This window comes from Sciurus carolinensis, chromosome 3 (genome assembly GCF_902686445.1).
Source record: "Sciurus carolinensis chromosome 3, mSciCar1.2, whole genome shotgun sequence".
Lineage (NCBI taxonomy): Eukaryota > Metazoa > Chordata > Mammalia > Rodentia > Sciuridae > Sciurus > Sciurus carolinensis.
Genome location: NC_062215.1, coordinates 134727187 through 134734014, shown reverse-complemented (window position 1 = coordinate 134734014; position 6828 = coordinate 134727187).

Sequence of the window (6828 nt, the reverse complement as noted above, 5' to 3'; positions counted from 1 at the left end):
AAAGAGGTGAAAGACCTTTACAATGAAAACTACAGAACACTAAAGAAAGAAATTGAAGAAGACCTTAGAAGATGAAAAGATCTCCCATGCTCCTAGATAGGCAGAATTAATATTGTCAAAATGGCCATACTACCAAAAGTGTTATACAAATTTAATGTAATTCTCTATTAAAATCCAAATGACATTATTCATAGAAATAGAAAAAGCAATCATGAAATTCATTTGGAAAAACAAGAGACCCATAATAGCCAAAGCAATCCTTAGCAAGAAAAGTGAAGCAGGAGGCATCACAATATCAGACCTTAACCTATACTTCAGAGCTACAGTAATAAAAATGGCGTGTTATTGGCACCAGAACAGGCACAGAGACAGGTACAGAACAGAAGACTCCATTGTACTCTTAATGGCTGCCATTCTAACAGGAGTGAGATGAAATCTCAGTGCCATTTTTATTTGCATTTCTCTAATTGCTAAAGATGTTGAAATTTTTTTCTTTTTTTTGGGAGGGTTGTACTGGGAGTTGAATTCAGGGACCCTCACTGAGACACATCCCCAGTCCTATTTTGTATTTTATTTAGAGACAGGTCTCACTGAGTTGCTTAGGGCCTCAGTAAATTACTGGGATTACAGGCTTGTGCTACTGCACCTGGCTGTAGAACATAATTTTTTAGAGGATTTTTGCTCCCAAGTATTCTAGCTCCTATTTGCATGGACAAACTCAATATGCCTAGATTGATAGTCTCTTGAGTGCTTTGTCCTTTGCTTCACAAGTCAAGTATAACCCAACTGGCACTACCAAAGGGAATTCCTAGTTGTCTTCTCTCTAGGACAATCTGTCAATATAAAATTATAATAATTACTTTGGGTAAATTCTATTGTACCTGCAGAGACAGGCAGATAAAAAAAAGGTCATTCTTCTAACCAGACAAAGAAAGTCTTGTTATCTTGAGGACTTCTAGACTGTCAGAATGGATGTACCTTTTACTATTCTTTGTTGACATATTTGAAAAAGAGGCTCAGGTACTGAGGAATAGGAGCCTTTGTCTTTCTCTTTGGCAAGGACTTTATCCTATAGGATTTCAAGAGGATGGGGGACAAGGCTAAGCTGCAGACCATGTGGCTTAAATAACAGAAATTTATTTTCTCTGCATCTAGAGGTTGGGAGTCCAAGATAAAGGTGCCAGAAGCTTTGGTTTCTCCTAAGGTATTTCTCCTTGGCTTGTAGATTGCCATCTTCTTGCTGTGTGTGCATGTTTTCTTCTCTGTACAGGCACATCTTTGTCTCTCTGTGGATGCAAGAATACCAGTCATATTGAATTAGGGCACCACCGTTATGACCTCATTTAACCCCATTGACTACCTTAAAGGCCCTTCCTCCAAATCCAGTCATATTGGGTGTGAGAGCTTCAACATTTGAAATTTGTGGAGAACAGTTTAGTTCATAACAAAGTTTTTTGAAAGTTAACAACTGAGGAAGATGAAAGGGAAAGAAGCATTTATTAAACAAAGAAAGCATCTAGATGTGATGCAAATCTGTCACCTGTGAAGGGATGAAGGAAGGCAGCAGACATGGGCAGGCAGAGCTGGTCTTAGTAAACTCAGTGGAGAACTTTGGAGAAAATGCTTGCTATTGGGACCTGGCATTGGGAAGAAATGGCCAGACCCTACTACGCTTACTGTGTTCAGTCTTTGGCTGGGGGATTTCTGAGAAGGATGTAGTGGTTAGATAAAATATATCCATTTCATAACCTGATGATATAAAATAGCTTGTGTGGCATTTTACACTGTAAGTCTGATTATTATGGTCCTACACCTGATTATTATAAACCATCCTGGATCATATTAATCCTCCTAAAAGCATTCCATAAATAAGGACAATCTTTCTATCAACTGTTATTGTATTTACTGTGAGGTCTTTTTGCAAACATTTTACGAAGAGACTGGACTATATGACTTCTTTCTTTTCCCACAGAGTCACCTCTTTCTTCTCCCACCAAAGGAGAAGGAAATGAATCAGTATAGTTGCTTTAACTCCTTTCTCCCTAGTAGATTAAGTATAATACCTAACATATAACTCATATTATTATCTTAAATGTACAGAAAATAGAAGTTCTTAGGGCAAAGTAATTAAATGGTTTTCAGGGGCCAACAGTAGAAATAGGAATAGACTCTCCATGAGCACAAGAGATTTTACTGAAGGAATAAAAATGTTTCAAAACTGATTTATGATGGTTGTGCAACCATGTGGTAAAACACTAAATATTATTTAGTTGTATATTTGAAATGGGTAAATTTTACTCTATGTAAAAATATGCCTCTATAGAGCTGTTGAAACAATGAATGCAGAAATACCCTTGTCACAAAATCAGATGAAAATCTGCCAGATTTGGGAGAGAAAACATCTGAAAAGCATCTCTAGTTAATGCAAATCATTGTATCAATTTTGTAGATTATGAATTGACAATAAATCATTTTATCTTCTGATAATTGAGTCTAATGGAATTATTATGAACTGTATGATTTTATAGTAAGATTAATTTCCTTAACTGAAAAAAGTTATTCAAATTTGTAACTAGCAGGGCACAGTGGCACATGCCTGTAATCCCAGCAACTTGGGAGGCAGAGGCAGGAGGATTTTGAGGTCAAAGCCAGCTTCAGCAACAGTGAGGTGCTAAGCAACTCCGTGAGACCCTGTCTCTAAATAAAATACCAAATAGGCCTGAGGATGTGATTCAGTGGTCTAGTGCCCCTGAGTTTAATCCCTAGTACCACCCCCCAAATTTGTAACTACATTAAATGAAGGCTGCCCTTTTCATTCCAAATGAACAGTGTTAATGATATAGTAATCTGCCAATCCTGCAAGCTGGTCATTTTGAGAAAAATTATAATAAGTATAAAAAATTTAAATTTAAAAATTTAAAAATTTAAAAATTCCATCCAAAATTAAAATGCATAGCAATGGAAGATATTTCCTATGTCCTCATATACAATAGATTAAAAAAATAGCCTGGAAAATTTCTGAAAGCAATACATATGGCCTATATTTGAATCCTACACCAAAAGGTTGTTCTGCATTGTTGACCATAAATTGAATTGGTTAAGTAATTAAACTGTTTTTGAAGGTCGAAGACATTGTTTTGCTGACATGCTTTACTTGTGCTGTTCTGTATGTATTTAATAATAGTAGAGTACTGGGCCAAATTCTCAAAGTAATTTAATTATAGTAAATGATAATACTCAACTAAGAGAGTCATTAATCACTTGTAATCTATGTTTTGCAGACATGGAATTCTTTTTAGAGCATAGACTTTGTAATGATTTAGTTTTAGGCAATAATGTAAAACTATACTTAGTCTTAATCATTCATAAAATACTAAATATTGAACAAGTTTAATCAGATTTAATAAATTTATTGACTAGGAAATGCAGCATAGATTCATATATTTTAATTTGAGAATGTAAAGTTTATGATATTAAACATTTGGATTGAATAATTTTTCATTCACTATCAGAATTTGTAGGTTTCTGGAGAAGCCTGTTAGAGATGTCCTGGTCTCTAATTCTGCTCTATCATCTCTGACATTTTTGGAGCAATGGGAGTTTCTGGATTCACTTGTTTGTTATACCATCTTTTTTTTTTTATTGTATACAAATGGGATACATGTTGTTTCTGTATTTGTACATGGAGTCAAGGCATACCATTTGTGTAATCATAAATTTACATAGGGCAATAATGTTTGATTCATTATTTTTTTCCCTTCCCCTCCACCCCTCCCACCCCTCTTTTCCCTCTATACAGTCCTTCTTTCCTTCATTTTTACCACCCTCCTTATCCCTAACCCTAACGCTAACCCCTCCCACCCTCCATTATATGTCCTCATCCACTTATCAGCGAGATCATTCGTCCTTTAGTTTTTTGAGATTGGCTTATCTCACTTAGCATGATATTCTCCAATTTCATCCATTTGCCTGCAAATGCTGTTATACCATCTTAATAATTATTGTTATGATGGTTTGTTTAATGCACAGAAAGTCGGCATCATTTCTCCTCTCTTTTCAGTATTGGTCAGCAAGATTTTAAGTGGCATCAAGTACCTCATTTCCAGGTCTTCTGAGGTCCTTCCTCACTGTCTTTGGAGTCAAGGAGGATGCAGTAGCAGGGCCACATTGAGTAACTGTCTTTAGTCTCTGCCCTTGGCCTGGCCAGATTTGTTCTGCAAATCAGTATTCTGCAGTTCAGTATTGAATGCCTGAGATAAACTGGAGTGTGGGGATATAACAGACTGCATGAATATATATATGTGGACACAAAAAGATATTAATTCGTGTTTACCTGCATGACTGGATTGCTGGGTATCCAAGGGCTTTTCTATTCTTGAATGCTGAGGGATCTTTGGACCTCTGGTGGATTTCCAATAAACTTTCATCATGGGACTTAATATCTCCAACCAAGTATGTTAAAGGGAAAAAATACCTCAAATAAAAAACAAAGTCCTTATCCAGTGCAGGGAATGTTTCTGTGATCTCAGCCACTCAGCAGGCTGAGGTGGGGGATCACAAATTCGAGACCAGCCTGGACAAATCAGTGAGACTCTCTGTAAAAAGAGAGGTAGGGGTAAGGATAGGGTGTGCTGGAGATGTAGCTCAGTGGTAGAGCACTTACCTAGCGTGTGCAAAGCCCTGAGTTCAGTCTCTAGTACTGGGAAAAAAATAATTCTTCATTATGTGAATCATTATGTGAATCAGAAGAATAAAAAACTGATTTACTTCAAGGTATAGGAAAATTTCCTGGTCAGGAAGAAATATTTAAAAGTCTTTGGAACACTTTGGATCTGAAAGCCACATTTGCTCATAGGTAAAAGGAAAACATCTGTTACATGGAATTCTTCAGAATAGGTACTTTTGAAGAAAATTCTTATAGCATGAATGGAAAAATCAGGGCCAATTTCTGACCCTTCTTAGATTATTTTTTTTTAACAACAGTTTTTTAAAAAATCTTGTCTTTAAAAAGAAACTGTGAAAAAATAGAAATTGAAATAAACAGAAGCTCTGAAAAATAGTAGTGGTAACAGCAGATTTGAGGACGTTTTGATAATTAAAAAACAGCTGAACTTTTATAAAGGGCAACTAACCTGGCAAAATAGATCTTGGTCTTCCATGTTGGTCATAGAAGACATCTGGGGAATCATCAGAGTAGACAGGATACCCAAGGGAAGGGACCAGCCAAAGCAGAAAAGACACTCTCGAAAATGGAAAGGGAGGCAAAGGCTTTCCAGGTAGATTTCAGGAAGCATTTAGAAATAAGTCTAGTTCAGCAGTCCAGGAGCCAATGTGAAGAGCAAATAAAAGAACCAGGAAGGAGTCTCTGTGGGGATCTGGTGCTAGAGGGTGAAGGGGTTTTCCTGCAGACATTCACAACAGCAGTCTGGTGACAGAAATCAGAACTAAGCAATAAAAATGTGACAGACACAAAAAGAAGAGAAAGTAATGGGGGTCGTGAATGGCAGATCTTTTGAATGTGTTTTTGACATTGCCTATTCTGGCACAGGAATACCAAAGTGTTTTTCCTTCTCTAACTTTCAGTATGGACCATGTCACCTCTGGTCACCAAGATGTGTAGGTGTCTTTTCCTATCAGTCAGTGAGCAATCAGATCTGCAGCAGATACCAGCAAGGTGTCTTTTAACTTTATTAGATAAGATAATTTAAGATAAGATTTTATTAGATACCATAGCTTGAGGGTTCAGACCCACAAGACTGTGCCCAACTTAAGATGCCAGACTCAAATAGCAGGTTGGCAAATACACTCCTGACTGGCTATATATTGGGAGTTCCCACAACCCTTTCCTTAAGTTCAATTAATTTGCTGTGGGGAATCAGAGAACTCAGGAATATAATTTTAAAATGTTTATTGGTTAATTGTAAATGATTCAAATGAATAAACTCATGAAGAGATGAACAGAGTAAGGGATGGGGTTGGGGGCGTGGAACTTGCATGCCCTCTTCCCTGCCACTTTCCCACATATTTAGGTTTTTTTTTTTTTTTTTTTTTTTTTTTTTTTTTTTTAATGAAGGCTTCATTACATAATCCCAATTGATTAAGTCATTGGCCATTGGTGATCAACTTAACCTTCAGTCTCGCTCCTGAAACTAGAGGTTGGGAAGTAGGGCTGAAAGTCCCAACCAGTCATGATTTGATTTTTGGGGTGACCAGCTCCTACACTGAAGCTTCTTATGGGACCCCAGTCACTAGGGACTCGTCACTCAGAAGATGCAAGGATATTCTGAATGTGTGTATGTTACAATTACGAATGTATGTTACAAAGTCCAAATATATTTTTTCATAGTACCGCACCTGACATTGTTGTGAATTACCTTTCTCAGAAAAAGCAGAAGCTGCCTCTTGACTGAGTGCACATCATTCAGAGTGGAGGTTCCAGAATGTGGGAGTAATGAAGTCAGGGGTTCCAACACTCAGAGTAGAAGGTCTGGGGAATGTACGAACCATCTTGCTGTATGTAAATATTATTGATGTACATAACTGTTTCTTGTGGTAGCTCCAATCAAATTTTAAGCTGCGAGTCCCAAACAATGGAAAAGAATTGTTTCAAGACCCAGGAAAACCTGGAGCAATGGTGCCTTTCTCTTTTCCTTAACTTTTGACCAATTAAAACAAGTTTGTGACCAGTTAATGTAACAAAGTCAGATATTGCACAAAAGAGTTAGTGTGTGATTTATAAAATACAACAGTGCTTGTTTGACTCTTGGATTTGGTTCTGTTTTTACTTTTACTGATAAACTAAATAATTACAAATCTAGTATTATTACT